Source organism: Triturus cristatus, chromosome 9, assembly GCF_964204655.1.
Source record: "Triturus cristatus chromosome 9, aTriCri1.1, whole genome shotgun sequence".
Classification (NCBI taxonomy): domain Eukaryota; kingdom Metazoa; phylum Chordata; class Amphibia; order Caudata; family Salamandridae; genus Triturus; species Triturus cristatus.
The window spans coordinates 1,280,264,795-1,280,285,628 of NC_140592.1; positions in this window are offsets into that span (position 1 = coordinate 1,280,264,795).

The window sequence follows — 20,834 nt, forward strand, 5'->3', positions numbered from 1 at the left end:
TGAATAAGACTGTGCAACAGATGTCCTGCCTGATAATAGCCAAGAACAAGGATTTGAACACACCTCGGATTTCAACACCATCACAGGCCGAGGGTAATTTTACATCACTATGACATTCTACAATGCAATAGATCAGACCCCAATTGGAAGGGATGATTGATTTGGCCCACAGACACTAATAGATGTCAAGAAAGAATCAGGGGTACCACCGAAGGGTTTAGTATCCATAGGCCTGACCCACGCTATGTACAGAGAGAACATACAAGGGTGGTGACATCATACAGGGTTGGGAAGTTATGCCTCGATTGGCTAAAAACCTTAACACTACCGCAGGTGAAACAACACTTATCCTTACTTACAGAAGATGTGGACCAATGGGATTTTTTACTAGGTCCCAGAAAGCCACATCAAAAACGTTTCTTATATGCTGTCTATAATGAAATCTGGAAAATTCCCCAACAAGAAGCAGCGGAGAGATTACGAGAAATAGATAGGATCAATTTGGAAAAGGCGTTAGCCGTAGTTGACAATGGTATGACTACATTAACTTCCAGGATTTATTCACTGGGCAACATTGTATCTTCTGCTATTGATGAACTGGAACAAGATTTTCCTATACTACAGCACGGACATTCAAAATGAAGTTCTATTATGTTTTTAAGCTGGACGCTGCAATCATTGCGCGCAGGTTACGTGTCTTGGCGTTTTATCAACAGTAGGTCACTGTTTATTGCTTACAATCTAACGGGAAAACAGATGAAAATGGCACAGAGGCCTTTTTTCTCATCCTGAGATCGTGTTTTACCTATTTAGTGACCACGCTGCAATAAGCTTTTTTCTCCCGTCTGTAAAGAAAAATGATTGTGCCTTTAAACTCCCCATAAACCCTGTAATTGCAAGAGAGAAGAGACTACATATAGCCTTGAAGTCCAAATCTCGTAATCAACTATTGGTTAAATGTTTGCGCCAAGCCTATAAAAAAAGCAAGGATCACTAGGCTGAAAACCTTAAAGGACAAGCATTGGCATAGCCAATAGGTCTTGCTTTTGGGACCTTATAAGTGATTAGCCATGCAACACTTGATGTTGTTTAATGAAGGATATTGTTCTGGATAACTAAACACTTATAATGTCCCAAAGGCGAGACCTATTGGCTATGCATTGGGGAGCCTTATAAGTGTTTTGATAGAGCTATTGACTTTGCCAATGTTTCTAAGCTGTGCTGTAGAGAAGTGGGGCTGCTGTGCAGCATGCTGAGAAGTTGTAATTAAAAAGTGTAAGAAGCACTGAGTGATGTAGTGGTGGCGTTGAGTGATGCTGTGCTGCCCCTGAGTGATGCTGTTGTGGCCCTGAGCGATGCTGTGGTGGTGCAGACTGATGCTGTGGTGATGCTGATTGTTGCTGTGGCACTGCAGAGTGATTCAGTGGTAGCGCATAGTGATGCCGTGGTGGTGCCGAGTGATGATGTGGTGGTGCTGAGTGATGCTGTGGTGGCGCTGAGTGATGCTGTTGTGGCGCTGAGTGATGCTGTGGTTGTGCTGAGTAATGCTGTGGTTGTGCTGAGTGATGCTGTGGAGGTGTTGAGTGATGCTGTGGTGGCGCTGAGTGATGCAGTGGTGGCGCTGAGTGATGCTGTGGTGGCGCTGAGTAATGCTGTGGTTATACTGAGTGATGCTGTGGTGGCGCTGAGTGATGCTGTAGTGGCGCTGAGTGATGCTGTAGTTGTGCTGAGTGATGCTGTGGTGGCGCTGAGTGATGCTGTGGTGGCGCTGAGTGATGCTGTGGTGGCGCTGAGTGATGCTGTGGTGGTGCTGAGTGATGCTGTGGTTGTGCAGTGTGATGCTGTGGAGGTGTTGAGTGATGCTCTGGTGGTGCTGAGTGATGCTCTGGTGACGCTGAGTGATGCTGTTGTGGCGCAGAGTGATGCTGTGGTTGTGCTGAGTAATGCTGTGGTTATGCAGAGTGATGCTGTGGAGGTGTTGAGTGATGCAGTGGTGGCGCTGAGTGATGCTGTGGTGACGCTGAGTGATGCTGTGCTGGCTCAGATTGATGCTGTGATTGCGCCGAGTAATACTGTGGTGATGCTGAATGTGTTATGTAGTGGAATTATGCAGTGTGCATTTGTATGTTGTGGCATTGCATTACTCAACTGTAATATATTATTACAGTAGAGTAGTGAAGCTATTTCCAACATCTCAGGCGAGTAGTGATGTCACAACCCGACTAGGATATGTTTTTATAAAATGCCACAGCTGCATTTTTTCTAACCGAGGGCTACCTCTGAAAGGCCCAATTAACAAAAGGCAGACAAAGCATTGTGGTTCTGGCTGTGAGGGCCTGTTTGAAAAGGACCATTAACGCGGCCCCTCTTTGAATTTCAGCCATTGGTTTTACTGCGGCTGCAGTTTTTGAGGGCTGGACTGATGAAGTGCACGTGCTCTCAGTGAGGCGAGGGCAGGCCGTGTGGCCAAGCAAAAAATGCCCTGCGCCATGCAGTGGCGAAGTTACTGGCAACAATAAATACAGTTTTATTAAACCAATCTTCGTGAACAGAAACAGTACCCCTATTACATAACGCTTTTATAAACAATTGAATGCATTTTGCATACAAATCTGACATTTTTTAAAATTAAAACAAAACCGATTTTTTATTTGCAGATGTGGTGAGACAGCAAAATGGATAGGATAGTTTGGTGGGTTAAGGGACATGCTGCAAACAGCAGTCTGTGCGACTTGTTGAAAACAGGTTGTAAACTGAACGCTTCAACTCAGAATGTTATCTTTCAGAGGAAGATAAAATGAGTTCCCTGGAGAAGAGTAGTAGTCGCCTCTGATATCGCAGTACCTTGGTATGCCTGGAGCGTTGTATGGCCACAGAAGACGTTGTTATAAAATGCAACACTTTGAACCATGGAACTGCGTTCTGTGGTTAATACATTATGTAAATGAGGCAGCGGAACCTCTGACCTCACAGTTTCTACTGCTAGTAGACAGATTGCTCAGCTGTAAGCACTGCACTGCTGCTGAATACACAGATCTTACTGCTAGGAAGGTCTATTGTACGAGTTTTACTTCCTCGCAGTTATTTTTTCTGTTATCGGACAGGAATCCTGACGGGTGACAGCTCCTCCCAGGAGTCTTCAGCATACAGGTGCTTTAATATCACAGACAGGAGCAGTGAGAGAGTGTACCTGAGGTGTCAGATGAGGGCGTCACAACGCAGACAGAAAACGTACCGGAGGCGGATTGAAGCAGGGAAGGAACTGGAGAGAGAGGCAGAGAGAAAGGAGGTGGTCTCAGGAGGGGTACAGGGAGTGAAGGGAAAAGCGAAATCGAGGAAGACCGAGCAAGGTACAGAGGGGAGATGGAAAAAAGGATGCGAGTGGTGCGCGCGAGCGCGACAGCAAAAGTGAAAGCAGGCTGGCGAGTGGTGTGCAATGTGTGCGCACCATAATGAGAGAGGGAAGCCAAATGGCGCCTCTGCTCGTGATTGTGCGTGTAACCGCACGCTCTATGCCAGCCAAAAAGCTGTGGTCGGGCTTTTTAAAGCACACTCACATACAGCCTCATGCATCAACTCAAAATCCAGTCGGTAAAATACCGATTCGGTAATAGCTCCCGGTATTAAGTAAAAAATACCCAATCCCAATGCATCAACCCAAAAGCAGAAATCGCTATTTAAGGAATCCTTAAATAGCGATTCTTTAAATAGGGATTCCTTAAATACCGATTCCTGAAATAGCGATTGCATTTAAGGAATCCCAAAGTGAGATTCCTTAAATGCAATGCATCAAAGTTAAAAAATTAGCGATTTCGCTAATAGGGGGAGCAAATTATCATGAAGATGAACTGCATGGTAATTTGCAAAAACTTTGAAAAATGCACTTTTGTGCATTTTTCAAAGTTTCATGTTGCGCACTCACATGCCCTTAGAGCATGTGTGTGTGCAACATATGTGCACATATCATTTTCAGGGGTGCAACAGGGTGTCCTTTTGACACCCTGGCACCCTTGAAAGTGCTCCCGCTATTAGCGATTCGGTAATACCGAATCGCTAATACAGACTGGCTTTACATTCATTCCTATGGGCCTCCAAGCCCATAGGAATGAATGGGTAGGTATTCCTTATTACCGATTCGGTATTACCGATTCGGTAATAAGGAATATTAAGGAATCGCTATTTGAATAGCGATTCCTACATGCATAGCCTTTTGCTATTCCTTATTAGCGATTCCTTATTTTTCGCTAATAAGGACTCGCAAATGGCATTGTTGATGCATAGGCCCCTAAGTGTCTCGCCAGAGCAGCGCATGCGCTGGCTCAGGCGAGACCTAAAAATGGTGGGAAAACCTGCAGAAGGTTGTTATATTAAAAAGCTCACAAGCATTTTGGTCTCTGATTAATGCTCCATTCCTAAAGGATGAGCAGGCCATGACCACAGATAACAATGTTGAACAGGAGGAATGGGTGACCCACTTTGAAGGTCTTTTTGGAGCTGACGATATGACAACTTCTCAATCTTCTACCCAAACTTTAGTAAGAGATGAGGCTGCTGCTAGTTTTACACTTGCAGAAAAAAAGCATGCTTTAAACCAACGCAAACGGGCAAAGGCTCCGGGACCAGACGGAGTCCCTGTTGCCTTGTTCTTAGAGAATCAAGATCTTTGTGTCCCACTTTTAACAAATGTTTTTAATAAAATTGCCCAAACAGGTGCACTCCCATATTGGAAGACAACTGTAATCGTTCCCATATATAAAAAGGGGGATAGGTCGATTCCGCAAAACTATAGACCTATCTCCTTGATAGATTCTACTGCAAAATGAATGGGTCGACTGATTTTAAACAGATTAGAGGATTGGGCCCTAGAAAAGAATATTCTCATTCCATGTCAGATCAGCTTTAGAAAAGGGAAAGACACTGTGGACCAGCGCCTGAACCCGAGTCTAATTATAGCGAAATACACGGCTGCAGAAAAAGGTCATCTCCATCTAGCCTTCATGGATCTGTCGGCAGCCTGTGACTGCACGACACAGCCTCGGCTGCGGCAGATCACGGAGGCGATGGGGATTGACCTGAATATTACTAATATCATTCGTGATCTGTATTCAGGTGCCTCAGCCTGTGTCCGCTATGGAAGGGATGGCGAGTGCACCAGGTCTTTTAAAATTGCAAGAGGTGTGAGGCAGGGGTGCGTTCTCGCCCCCTTTTTATTTGCATTCTACACCAACGGTGTAGAATCTGCACTGCTGGGATCTACTCCGGATGTTCCCTACATTAATTCAGCATAGGTACCAATCCTATTATATGCGGATAACGCAGTGCTTTTAGCTCGTACTAGTAATGCACTGCGTCGTCCAGCGCTGGAATACACGCAGTTTATGAATTTAGATATGAGAGTTGATTATTCAAAGTCTTTTATTCTAGTAGCAGGCACAAAACAGCAAAAACACCCGGAAATTATTACTGAAGGGGGAAAATTGGAAGTTGTTGATTCTTTTAATTATTTAGGGATTATGTTTGACTCTCAATCTAATTGGGAAAAAAAGATTGCTAATAGAGGGACTCAGATGGAAAGAATATTGGGGCCCTAACTAAATTTATAAAAAAAAACTGGCTTAGAACCAATAGACTTAATTAAAACAGTGTACCAAGCTAAGACTGTATCTGCTGCCACTTATGGAGCAGCTGTTTGGGGAGCGAGAGATTGTACGAAGCTGCATTATGGAGCAGCTGTTTCGGGAACGAGAGATTGTACAAAGCTGCAGATTATTGAAGATAACTTTTTAAAAAGGGTCCTTTCATTACCTAAGTCATGTGCCCACTATAAGTGTCACATGGAACTAAGAGCCTCTTATATTACCGATAAAATCTCAATGGCACCGATTCTAATGTGGCACTCAGTATGGCAAAAGGAGACCCTCGCTTTGACAAGAGACATTATAAAGGATGTTTTTAAATTAGATGGGGTTGGTAACATCACCTGGTTAACTTATGTTGAATCCACACTGAAAGCCGTTGGGCTACATCACCTTTTTTTAGATCCTACAACTTGCTGTTCTATTTCTAAAACTGATTTAAAAGCTCATTTACTATCTAATTTATGGATAAGAAGGGAGACTAAAAATATCAATTTGTCGACAGTTGAAACATACCTGGCTTCCCCCAGTATAATGCAAATGGATATAAACATAACTCATTTATCTTTCGTCACTAATTTACAACACAGGTATATCTTGGTGAGATTTCGTTTAAATTATATTCCTCTTATGTTGGGCTCTCCCTGTAATGTGTATGTTGCCTCTGACCTCCCATTTTGTACCTGTGATGAGCGATCTGTACAGAAGGATATACACTTCTTGTTCTTCTGTAAATTTTCTTGCGATGAAAGGAAACGGTTAACTAGCCCCATTATGCGTAAAATGAACTTCAAACAGTGTTGTGTAGCTCTTTATTATCTGTAGCTATTACCTGACCCTTTTATCTGCTTCTCTTTGGCGTCCTTTTTGTTATCTGCACTAAAAAAGAGACAAACAATCTGCTAAATTTAAATCCCGAAAAGGAGATTAATTTACTGTATTGTGGAAAATTATGAATTATACTTTTAATGTAATAACTTTTACAACCGCTTATATTTTAACTTTACTGTAATATTGTGGAATGTTTTTAATTGTAGTATACTTTTTATGCCTACATTGTGTTATCGAAATAAAGTTATTCTGACTGACTGACACAGAGGGGAGCAAAATATACAATGCTGTGTATTGAAAAACTGGACAGATTACCTTTTACTGTGTCAGAATCACCGTCCACAGAGTGGTTGATCCATGGTCATATAACATTACCGGTCACAACTTTCCAGTTTCAGTACTGCCTAGAACAACAACAGGCAGGCACATATGAAAAAATGGGTAGGTAATTCATCAATGAATTTTGTGAATTACCGTACAGATTTCGATGCAGGAACGGGGTTCGAGAAGTGTTTCTAAGTGGTACAAACTGCAAGAACGCTTTGATTGCATCTCTCATATGCCAGGATGTTATGCTTCACGGGGCCTGCAATGGTTCAGTAGCCAACCTACCTGTCAATTGAGGGGTACCCCAGCAGCCGTGATTACACCGGCATTCAAGCTACTTTCAAATGGGAGTTACTTGATGCTGAACAATCAAGGTTGTTGTGGGAAGCTTCTGGGCATCGCATATCTAGTCACCGTGAGCTCCAGGGTTACTCGCTGTATGCAAGTATTGTTTCACCGACGCACACAGTCAGGGAGGCGCCGCTATGGCCTTCATTGAATGTTTCTTTTATACGGTTTGATACTCTGAGCAAAATGGAAGCCATGCTTCTACAGAAAACCGTGCCCCTAACCACCGCCCAGGAGACTTTTGATCTCCAGATCGCAAGGTCCTCAGACGAGATATAGGCCCTCATTCATACGAACTGCCCCTTCCATTTCACAGAAATGGTAAATCGTATCTTTAACATGTCTGATACGACGGGTATAGTCCACCTATTTAAGACCATAGGTTCGGCACTGTTAAGCACCTTTCAGACAGTCCTCTGAGTTATACCAAACTGGAGCACAGAATGCAGTTTCTTCCCTGCTCCAGTTGGGAGGTTTATCTGACACAAGCCACTCGTCGGACCAAGGGAACCTCAGAAGCTGCTTTGTCTGATTAAGCTACAAGAGCACTCCCTTGAGGCACAAAGTGGGCTTCAGTCTTGGTAACAGGGTTCAGGCCTCATAGGGGGAAATTTACAAAAAATTCACACAGCGCAGCCCCACTCGAGGCTGTGTTGCGTTGAGCGACAGGGAGGGAGCAGGAGAACCCATATCTTCAAAGATATGGCACTCTCCTGTTTCAAAAAAAGGAAGGGGGGACTAGGAGCTTGTTATGGTCCAGTGCCTGTGCTCTATGTAGTAATCTCACGCCAAACGGTGGGTAACTGTTACAGAGTGGGCACAATAGTTGTCCACAGGAAAAGAAAAGTAGAGAAGGGACCAGGGAAAAACCTACGTGTAGACCCCACGGTGTAGAGGCAAGCACAAGTCTTGTCTCTTGATGCCCTCACACATCCCGAGGGATGTCATGCTTCATCATCGGGCATTGCTCCTCGTCGGGCCCGCGCTGCAATGCCCTATGGGTCCCATGAAGAGTCGCTTTAGCGTAGATCTTTTGATAACGCTGTATGATGAGTGAGGGTGTGAGATTGAGGGTTCGTAAGGGAAGGAGAGTGAGTGAGTGAATGATAAATGCTGTTATCAAAAGATATCCGCTAAAGCGACCCTTCGGGCATTGCAGTGCCGTCCCGACAAGGAGCAACACCCAATGATGAAGCATGACATCCCTCAGGATGTGTGAGGGTATCAAGTAACAAGACTTGTGCTTGCCACTACTCTGTGGGGTCTAGACCTAGTTCCCTATTCCCTTCTCTACTTTTATTTTCTTGTGGATAACTATTGTGCCCACTCTGGAACAGTTACCCACTGTTTAGCGTGAGACGCTCCACCCCTTTCCCTTGCGCCAGCGCTGATTACAGCTGCTGTGCGCCATGCACACACCTTAGTGACATGGCGCTAGGGTGTGTGCATTAGTCTAGCATAGGTTTTGTACAAAAATTCGACGCCCAGACACATTCAAAGTTTTTCCCACTTTGTATGTGTGCTGCACAGTGCAGCATGCATACAAAGTCGAAAAAACAAGGAGAAATTAAAGCATTCCTCCCTCCGTGCGCCTACTTCAAAAGGGTGCCGTTTTCTCACGCTGAACCCAATCTACTTTATTTAGTAAATTGGGTTGAGCGTGGGAAACCTTGGGTGGTTGCATAGGAACGCCCATGCTCCACCCTTGGCACGCTCCCATGGCGCAAAGTAATGTTCCCTTATTTCCAGCGCTAAACAAGTTTAGCGCTGGAAAGTAAATAGGGAAAAAAAGATTATGCGCCGATTAGCATTGCTTTTGTGACACAAACACGGCGCCAAATCTTAGTAAATCACCCCCGAGTGAATGCAAAATGTTGTGTGTTGACCTTTGTTTAGAAATTACCACAATTGGGTTTGCCCACAGTGTCTGGTAGGGATTACAAACTCCTACGACTAGTGTCCGGACCACCCCAACTTGATGCAGTCGTGAAGCTTCTCTTACATCCTGTATATCTTGCTCTTCACAGGCAGGCAGAATCTAGCATCAGTGCCTTAGCTGCACCCTAGAGGAACTTGAAGCCTTATTGAAACAGCTGTGCAAGCAGAACGCCGCTGCCGTGCATTCTGCGTGCTGTCGGAGAGTCTGAAGCATGGTGAGGTCTACTCCTTCCACTGAGCCATCCTTGTTTTAAGCTATGTAGAGATTGAGAGTGGCTCCCTTTTCTTGCAGCCTGGTCAGTGCATAACTAATGCTGCCTTCTCCTCCTGGAGGTATGGCTAGACCCGATAATCAGGGAAGCCTCCTGGAGGTATGGCTAGACCCTATAATCAGGGATTCCTCCTGGAGTTAAGACTAAACCCAATGATCAGGGAATTCTTCTGGAGGTCTGGCTAGACCCTATAATCAGGCATTCCTCCTGGAGGTATGGCTAGACCCGATGATCAGGGAACCCTCCTTGAGATATGGCTAGACCCGATGATCAGGGAGTCCTCCTGGAGGTATGGCTAGACACGATGATCAGGGAATCTTCCTGGAGGTATGGCTAGACCCGATGATCAGGGAATCCTCCTGGAGGTATGGCTAGACCCGATGATCAGGGAGTCCTCCTGGAGGTATTGCTAGACCCGATGATCAAGGAATCTTCCTTGAGCTATGGCTAGACCCGATGATCAGGGAATCCTCCTGGAGGTATGGCTAGATCCGATGATCAGGGAATCCTCCTGGAGGTATGGCTAGACCCGATGATCAGGGAATCCTCCTGGAGGTATGGCTAGACCCGATGATCAGGGAACCCTCCTTGAGGTATGGCTAGACCCGGTGATCAGGGAGTCCTCCTGGAGGTATGGCTAGACCCGATGATCAGGGAATCCTCCTTGAGGTATGGCTAGACCTGATGATCAGGGAATCCTCCTGGAGGTATGGCTAAACCTGATGATCAGGGAATCCTCCTGGAGGTATGGCTAGACCCGATAATCAGGGAATCCTCCTGGAGGTATGGCTAGACCCGATGATCAGGGAATCCTCCTGGAGATATGGCTAGACCCGATGATCAGGGAGTCCTCCTGGAGGTTTCCTGGCAGCTGAGGTATCACTGTGATTGTTGCCTTTATGGAGCCTTTTCAAGACAGTTTAGGGTGAGGTTATTTGACTTCAAGAGGTCAGAAAATTAGCATATAGGTTAGGCTCTTTTAAACCTGAAAACACCTACTAGAACTATCTTTCTAGCTGTCCCGTTCATTCAGCTTAGCCTGGCTGGCATGAAGAGTTTCCTTCGGCTTATACTTTAACAAGGTCATCTTTCTTTCTTCGCTGTATACATGGTCTACTATGCCAGTAAACATAAAGACTAAATGTGCATCACATTTGCAATATTTAAACAGGTTAAACATGTATATGCAAAATTCCAGAATCCGTAAGAAATCTTCTCTTTATTGTTGCTTAATATGTGCACATCAAAAAAACAGCCAATGTGTTTCGTCCATATACAAATGGACTTCTTCAGGGCACAGAAGTAGTGGGAAATTCTATTGGAATGTCCGACTTAGCAAAGCTCTATTTGATTTGTCAGTCTCAACCATCCTATTGAGTATTGGTCTTCCTGAAATCATCCATCCAAAAAATTCATAAGATTAGAAGCATCTCGTCTATAGTATCACTCTGTATTCAAGTGTGTCCTATATTTCGGATGTATGTTAAGGCAAGGGCATGAGTGCCCCACATAAAGCACTGCGATTGGCGCCTAGTGAAGAGAGCTGAAACACTCCTCTTGGTTCAAGAAACGCGACAGACGGAGAAGAGGTCTACCGTGCCCTGGGGGTGCCTTGGGCTTCCTTCCGTGTTCTCCATAGCCAGGGTGATGAGACCATGGCTGGGATGGCCAAATAACACCTTGAATGGCCTGAAACCTGCATAGTTTTCTGACACCTTCCAGGAGGTTCCACATCCTCCTCAATGGTCCCTCCAAAGCACTTGTCATGCCCTTCAGCAAGTTGTAAATGCTCCACTAATGCTTTGGTTTGGGAATGGGAGGACATAAAACGGCGTTCACTCAACAGTCATCCCACATGACCTTTGTGTCTGACCCAAGATCAGCGATCATTATCTGAGAGAACCCTACCCACGAGATTCAAATCCTTAGCCACTTGGCAGAACTTTGACCCCATCTCTGAAGATGCCCTCCTCAAATGCATTCTCAAAACAAAGCCCTCCGACCATTCTCTTGACCCCATTCCTAGTGCCATTGCCATCGACTTCTATACCCATTCTCTTTCCAATTGGCCCACTCTGGTCAACCTCTCCCTCTGTCAAGGCTCCCTTCCTGTTTCCTTCAAAACTGGGCAGGTTACCCCTCTGCTTAAAAAGCCCACCGCTGATGCGAACAACCTCAACAACTTCTGCCCCATCACTAACCTACCTTTTCTTGCGAAAATCACAGAAAGATGTGTAGCGAAACAACTCTCCCGTCATATCAAGGACAATGATCTTCTTGACAATTTCCTGTCCGGCTTCATTCAAAACAAAACTGCAGCACTGAAACAGCCCTGCTGCAAGTGATTGATGACGCGCTGGGGATACTCGATTCGGGGGAGTCTTGTCTTCTAGTCTCCTTGACCTTTCTGCAGCCTTTGATACTGTCAATCACAACACTCTCCTTAACACTCTTCAAGAGAGAATGGGCATGGAGGGCACTGTGCTTAAATGGTTTGCTTCTTTCCTCTCTGATAGATCCCAAATGATCAAAATAGCGAACAGTCTTTCATCTCCTTTGGCGGTCGGTCATGGTGTTCCTCAAGGCTCTGTACTTGCACCCACATTGTTCAATCTCTATTTAGAACCATTGGGAAATCTCCTGAGTAAATCCGGGATCCACTATCATCTCTATGCAGACGACACTCAAATCTACCTCAAGTTGGCCTCCACTCACGATCTCTCCATCCTAAACTCTACTCTCGACTCCATTCAAAACTGGATGTTAACTCATCAACTGATTCTGAATCCCCCCAAAACTGAATTCCTCCTCCTCTCCTCCTCACTTTCTCCTCCTCCGGTTCAATCATGGATGGATCAGATGAATCTACTTAACAATAAACCCATCATTGTCGACAGCGCAAAATCCCTTGGTGTCATTCTCGACAAAAAACTCAATCTACTCTCCCACATCAATTACATTGCAAAGTCTGCTCGATACCAACTGCGCCTTCTTTGGGGGATTCGTCGTTTCTTCCCGGAGCAAGACCTTAAAACCCTGGTCCAATCGCTGGTTCTCTCTAGATTGGACTATTGCAATTCTCTTCTTACTGGCCTCCCCAAATCCCACCTGTCCCCCCTTAAATCTGTTCTCCATTCAGCAGCTCGTTTCATATATGGGGCAAAAAGAAGCGATCACATCACACCCATTTTATCCACCCTTCGTTGGCTTCCCATCGAGGCAAGATCTATCTACAAGACTGCCTGTATCACCCACAAAGCCTCGCACTCCTCCTCCCCTCGCTACCTGGCGAATAAACTGAAACTCTCTGGAGGCTCCAGACCATCACGCAATGCAGAAAATCTATTGCTTGAACCTCCCACTTTCAAGAAGGAAAGATCGATGGCCCAATCCTTTTCAGGCAACGCGGTGAGAATCTGAAACTCACTTCAACCTCAGCTCCGGACCATCACCTCTTCCCAGTCCTTCAAAACTGACCTCAAAGTTTTCTCCTTCAAAGACACTTCCACATCTAATTCATGCCCTCTCTATTCCCTCAAGGAAGTTCTTCCACTATAGGAAAGTCTGTACTCCATGCCTATAGAAGTGCCTTTCCAGTGTGTTCTTGTGTTTTGAGTGTCTGCCATTTATTGCAGTTTTATACCTCTACTTGTATCTTGTACGCTTATGTAACTTGCACACATGTCACTTTTTCCTCTTGTAACATATTGTATGCTACCTCTCCTTGTATTTTGTTTGCTTTTAATACATGCACAATTGTCACTTTTGCCTCATGTAATGTAACGTTTGCTTTTGTAACATACTCACTTGTAATTTTCGCCTCATGTAACGCTACTGTTCATATTGTGAAGCGCTCTGACACCTTCGGGTAAAGTCTGCGCGATATAAAAACGCATAAAATAAATTAAATAAATTAAATAAAATAAGAGATGGCAGCATTGAGAGCCCTCATCGCCTTATGGGTGCTTGCCAATGGCACAACCCCAGGGTGCAGGGTGGCACGGTTAAAAACAAAAAGAATTGTTGTTAGGTCGTAGGAGGGCTTAGCTGACCATCTGTGCTAGACTCCTCTTGAGCCAAAGACACACACAGGACTGCCCCCTGGAGTTACCTCGTGTCTGGTAAGTGAGTCCAATCTGGTGAAAACCACAGCATAAGTATGATTGTGCCAGGCCTGAACAAGGATAGTGCCACTGCCCAGTCTATTAAATACAAGGTGGTCTGGTGAGTGAATCTTCTGGGTTACCTGCTACAAGATGAACTCCTGTAGCAGTGGTAAAGAAGTAGCTTCTACCAGCGCCAGGACCAGCATAGAACACCTTGAACCCTAGCAGCTTCACGTTATTGGTGCACTATGGCCCCTGCGTGTGGTCGTCTCAGATTAGGACACTCAGCTAGGTCTGATCCCAGGATCTTCAGACCCCAAGATCCTCTGAGGCTCTGGTAATGTCCCTGACTCCAGCACCAGGCCATCTACAGAGGAGCAGATCCCGCTCCTGTGCAAGGAGGCAGCCCTGAGGGCTGCACCTGTCAAGCAAGTGTTTGCCCCTGAGGGAGCTTCACCTCAGAGGTCTCCATATCCTGAGAGTCTGACTTTGGTGGGCGACCTGAGAATGTGCCAGGATTTACCATTGTTCACACAAGGCCATTCCTCAATGGACATCTATGCTGTGGCAGCCCTCGCACTCACCAAGACCATCCGCCCAGCAGCTACACCTCAGCAATCGATAGTTTAAAAAGCGTCTCAGCTCGCAGTCTTGTGGTACCCAGACCACACTGAGAGGCTGCCTGCGATCGGAAGAGCTGTGGTTACCCATGTTAGAACATGGCTTTCGAAGCCCAGTGAACAGTCAGACACTGACCCTCTATGTGCACAATGTACACAGAACATTGGATGTCAGGTAGCAACATTGAGAAGCCCTTAGAGACCATTGAGACGTGCTTAGGGTCCTCCTCCTAAACACTCAATGAGACATCCACACCAATGAGACATCCACACCAATGAGACATCCACACGGTGCAGGTCAAGATGGAGTCCCACAGTCATGGGGGTACTGTAGACGTGAAACTCCTCATGTCACTTCTGCAAAGACAATTGTGATAATCCATAATCCTCCTCTTACACCAGGCCAGAACCTGCAAGAGTACAAAGAGCTGACCAGAAAGAGTTTGTCGACTTGAAGCATTGTGTCTCCAGCCCTGGCAGCAGTCCCTGCTTGGGATGGCTTCACTGTGATCTGCAGGACACACTTCCCAGTGGACTCCCTCTTTGGCGTCCTCTGCAGATAGGAGACATCCACCTCCAGAAGTCTGGCCTAGCTCTCCTGCAATACACATCCCTGTGACCATGTGTGCCTTCTCTTTCCCTACAGTGTACAGATTCCTGGGAAGAGTTACCCCCCAGTGGTTGGCGAGAGTCCACCTAGATGCCCCAGCTCCCTCATCATCCTACTTGTAGTTGGACTGCCCTTAGGAGTTTGGTCAGAAGTTCTAGATGTCCTAAACCAATTACCCAGAAACACTAATAGGTATTCAGAACATCTGCATTTATGGAGAACATTACACTGGCCTGTGGAACTCAGGGAGCCAGTATCAACATGGTTGGATCAGTATCAACATGCCCGAGCCAGTATTAACACGCTTGCACCAGCATCGACATGTGTGGACCAGTATCAACATGCCCGAGCCAGTATCATCATGTTCGGACCAGAAGCAACACGTCTGGGGCAGTATCACCATGGTTTATACGAAGTATGCCAACCCCGCGGAATAACCCTTACGGTAGATAGTCTGTGAACCTATCGGGTACTTTCTGCTGAAGATGAGACGCAACATGGAAAACCGTGTCCAAAAATGAAAGCCCTGGCTACGCCCCCAGTGGTAAATTCTTTTCTTCTTGCAGGTCATTGTAAACCCTATGAACTGAGTCCAGGACACTGCAATGGGAGAATAGCTGCTGACCTACTGTCACTGTGCGCCCCGCCCCTGCATGCCAAGTGGCAAGATCCAGTAAAGCGCCATATGGCAGGATTTTAGAATAACATAAAAAACAAGCATTTGCAAAGACAATAGTTCTCGCCTTTATAAAGTACGCAATTAATCATGGTAACTTCATTTCGACACTTCAAGTGACATAAAAAGTATTCTACAATAATCAGTCAATAACGTTAAAAACATATCAAATATCAAATATCAAGTCACATGAGAGTGCATAAAACCACATTATAAACTGCAGATTAAAAATAGAATGAATAACATCCCTCGCTTTACTTATGTTCTCGGAATGCTTCCGATTGTAGTTACTCTCTCCACATTACGCGGCGTTGATGCCCGAATATAGGCCTCTGTTTGGGGATCTAAGCGTCCCCGCCTAGCTGCTGCCAAATTAATAGCCCATCGCTCCCACAGTGGTTTAGGTTTGCCGTCAATGGAACATTACTCTTTAGCCTTGCACCCCTCACAATTGACTTATCTGCTCCCAGGTACGACTGACACCCCACAATGAGCCAGACAGAACACTCACTACTTATTGGTGATGACGGCCTTGAATTTTTATATGGGACACGTAACCGGCGAACATCTCTTCCACATCCTGTGATTCAAGCTACATTTCAAGCACGGCATAGAGCACACTGTCTCCTAAGGTTTGCTCACTGTTTTCACTCTAAAGCCCCACTTTGGGGTAATGAAAGTATTCGAATAAATGGCCATGCCCTTCACTGGCCAAGCTGGAAACCAAGAGGAATCCTCACATTAGACCAGGTCATACTAAATGCAGAGTTGAAATCCTTTGACCTGCTTCGTGAGGAATCTCCCGTTGGACCAGACGTCACAAGAATTGCAATTACAACACTGCCTAAGGCGATGTGTGGGTCCTCTCCCCTGGACTTTAGAAACATCACCGATACTGGACTATCTTCTTATTTGGGGCCGTCATAGAGGGGTGATGTCGGGATTATATAGTATTTTAACTAATCACTTATATTCACAACCACTTCTTAATGCTCTTCGCGAGAAATGGCGATAGCGCTTACAAATTACTGTAGATGAAAATGTCTGGCCGGACATATTGGAAGCCTTAGACAAGGGTACCCAGGAGGCACGTGTGAAATGTTTTCTTTTGAAAACTCTACATGACTGGTATTGGACACCTTTGGAATTACAACGAGCAGGAATATTACCACACTCTAAGTGCTGGAGGTGTTCTGGAGTTAATTGGACCTTCCTCATATACTCAGCGAATGTCCTTCTATACAGTGCTTTTGGACTCAAGTAGGGGTTACTCTAAAGGAAACAATTCCCTTTCGACTTCCCCTTACCGCTTCCATTATCTTATGGCATGATCTTAGCAGTTAACCTGACAGTACACGCCCTCAGCGCCGGCTTTTATATACTGCTCTCACTACAGCTAAGATTTGTATCCCAAGATTGTGACAATCATCCAGTCCTCCCTCAAAAGAGGATTGGTTGATTCAGACGGCATCCCATGAACGCGTAATATATAGGCTACAAGATTAGCAAGAAATGTTCCAAAGTATGGGCTCCTTTTCTCCGAGACTCCTGAATGTTTTCTTTTATTGCCTTACCCCTTCCTCCCTTTCCCCCATCTCATCTTTTCGTCTTCTCCTTTCCTTTTCTCTTTCTTTCTTTTTTTTCTCCCCTCATTTTGTTTCTTCCTCTCGTTCTTTCCTCTTCCAGGTAAGGAGACGGCATTCCTCCTCATTCGTCTACTTATTCATCCATCCATTTATACATCTATACATTAATGTATCTCTTTATTTATCTGTTTATTTATTTACTTATCTTTTTATCTATTTATTTATTTATTTATCTATTTATGACCTTACACCATCCTTAATGTTCAGCATATCTTACATATCTACTATTCTGCAGGTCCAAATGTATTTGTCCTATTCATGGTCCATTATGTCCTCAACGCAGACAACAGGAATGAAGCTTCACAGAAACAGACAAAGGGGTCTGGCAAGAGTTGCAGATAATATAAAGCTGGGCGTCATTGTCTAAAGGGAAGTTTACTTAAAAGTGGCAGCATGAATTTTTTCCTTTCCTCCGCATAAAACTTACAGAAAAATAGAAAGTGCGGGTCACTCTGTGCAGAACGTGCGTCACCTGGACAGCGTAGCAGTGCGTCACCGGAGGACGTTTTTGCAGGGCAGCCTAACATGAATGGAATGGATCTCAGCCGGAATCGCAACAAGACAGATAGATGCTGAGGCTTAGAGAGATGTCACACGTGGTGTTGTCTACACTCGGTGTGAAGGAGTCTTGCTTAACCACGCTCTTGTTGCAGTTCCTCACCCATCTGTCTCTACTCGATCCACCCAAACGCCGCCTGTCAGTTCTTTCCTTGATATTGTCATGCATAAGGTGGGATCCTGAAACATATTTCCAGGGGCAATTAGTTCCAAATGTGACTCGATGAACTTTAGCCATCGCATTTTTGATACACCATCCAGGTTCAAGCAGTCTTTTACAATATCTCTAATTAGACTCAGTGTTTCTTTCCTGCAAAGTGAGAGACGCATTAAAATAGGGGCGATGTAGATTTTGTCAGTAATACAGGGGAGGATAAGTTCAGAGTGACAGTTGAATACTGAGCAGGACAGCGGAGGACAGCCCAATCTCTTTAAAAATCCGTCTTCGATACTTTGGATCTTAGGAGCCTCTGTTACACCCCATGCAGCTGCTCCATAAGTTGCGTCTGAAACTACCTTTGCATGATAAAACATTTTTATAGCATCAATTAGTTTTAATCCAAGTGTTTTTATAACCTTAAAGAGCCCTCCAATACTTTTTTCCATTTGCAACCCACTATTAGTCACCATACTTTGCCAATTACTTTCCCTATCAAATCTGACCCCTAAATAGTTAAAAGTATCCACGACCTCAAGATTTCGTCCTTCAGTTTGAAATCTTGAATGTTTCTTACACTTTGAACCTGCCACAAGAAGGAAGGGCTTGGATTCATTGACTTTTAGGGCTAAATTCTCCATATAGCTTGTATACCCGACTAGGAGTCTTTGTCGCATGTTTCCAGGTCGTGCCAGCAGTACCGCGTTGTCTGCCCAGAGGAGGACGGGGACTGCAGCGGCGTTGACAAGGAGGCATCTCGAGTCGATCTGATTCTATGGCGTTGGTATAGAGTGCGAATAAGAAAGGGGCAAGGACGCAACCCTGCCGGACGCCACGAGTAATACTAAAGTGTCTAGTACACTCGCCCTCTCTGCCATATCGGACGCAAGCGGTAGCGTCGGTACACATCTCACGGATAAAGTTAATAATTGTAATATCCGCTCCCATTTCTTCCATGATTCCCCACAGCTTGGCATGAACTACACAACCAAAAGCGGCGCACAGGTATACAGAGGCCATATAGAGGCGGCCGACCTTCGCCACCATACATTTAGCGATAATCTGGTTCAAATATAAGCACTGATTAACTGTCCCCTTTCCTTTCCTAAAACCATATTGCGTGGGAATAATTATATTCCTTCAGCAGACCATTCCTCCAATCTGTTTAAAACTTTAAAAGCTAGGCCATAGTATTTTATAAGGAAATGGGTCTATAGTTTACTGCATTAACCGTACTCCCTTTTTTATATATAGGAATAATAACCGTCGTCCTCCAAGAAAGTAGAGTGCATTATTACAGTAAAAACATTTATGAGAAGGGGTGCCCGCAATTCCAGTTTATCTAGGAAGATGTCTATCGGACTCCACCAGGCCCCGGTGCTTTGAATCTGCTACACTGCCTCAGGGCACCCTTCATTAGGGTAAATAGTTTGAGGGCTCCTGAAGGGGGCTGGTAAACCTATTTGCGGGGTAGATGTCTCTCCAGTATTTCCAAATCCAGTGTTGAAATGGGCCACCCATGCCTCCTCCATAACAAACGTTTCTAAGCTAATACCTGTGTCTTCTTGTAAGATGGGAGCATTGATTACAGCCCGGACACCTCTGCTGTCTCTGTTACTGCTGAGATGTGTAGTTTCTCCCAGGCCTCCTATTTCAATGCCCTCAGCCTTGCTATTCTTGCAGATTTATATGTCTTGCGGAGCGATCTCACCAAGATGACATCTCATGAAGTACTCGGTGGAGAGGGTAGGTCGTAACACGGTACTCGAAAAGAAGACATTCCCAATATTTTGAGGAAGACATATTCGTGTACAACCCACCGAGTACGGTTGATACCAGGATATTGACTGACTAGGGTAGCTCCCGGTACCAACAGGTATTCAATACATAGATTAATCAACAATCCCAACCGACCAGGTTGTGTAATGTAGATAGTTAAAACCCCCCCATAGGTCCTGAAGAATCACGAGTATAAATTACTCATAGCGAGAAACATGTTGACCCACTACTGCAATATACATACCACTTTAATAGGAGACATTACACTCACATAAGTGCTATGTATACACGTTTTTAAACTAAGGTAGGAGGCCATCTGAATAAAATTTACTTCCACAAGGCACTCCTCACCCTATTTTAATATCACTGATCTTTATCTACATTTACTAGGCCCCACACCCGCACCTCATCTATACGGCAGTCGGATTGAAGATCTCCGCCAAAGAGCCCCTTTTTAGGGAGCCCGTCGGGCATTGCACCGCCGGCCCGACGAGGAGCAGCCCAAATGATGAAGCATGACACCTGCAAGGGTGTGTGAGGGCATTTAAATCCGACACAAGGATTTTCCACATTGACTCTACGGTGTTTTCTATCCGCCTAAAGCCTTAGCGTTGACACTACTCCTTCTCTTTTTTCTCTGAGGAACTGTAGGAACATCTTTTGCTATTATCTCATGAAGTACACCGTAAAGCCACATGAACTGATCTCAGGGCTTTGGAGCAGGCATTATCAAACCACCGTATTTCCCTATGGTTTTTATGCGATTTTAAACAGAGTAAATTCTCTCTAATATCTGTTAAGATACGGTCAAAAGCTAAAGTTATGGAGATGCCAATTGAGTCTAGATCTAAACATTCATCAGTTTCCTTCCTCCTTCTATGCGCCACTGCCCTGGTGAATCGTTTTGTATTTATTTTTTCCCATTTAAAGGTGACCCCATTTTTCCTTCCAATATTAGGTTTAACTAACGGGTTCTGAGGGGGATTTACACTCCAACCACAGTACATATGGCGGCAAGAGCCGCATGATCACTAAAGGCATTGAGCGTTGATTCCATCTGCGACAGGTGCACTCTGATGGCTTCAGAAACCAATATGTAATCAAGCACAGAAGGATGAGACCCGATGCAGAACGTAGCAAGTTACGGACCCGCTATAGTATGGCAGGGGTCGATAATGTCAGGGCTAGGGGTCTTTAAGAATCTATTCAGGTAGTCCCCATAAACACGGTGTTGGAAATGAGGGGGCAATCACCATCACTCAAATCACACACAGAAGTAGCCATGCTCCTGCAGTTATGAGAATTGAAGTTACCCAGCCAAATTACACCC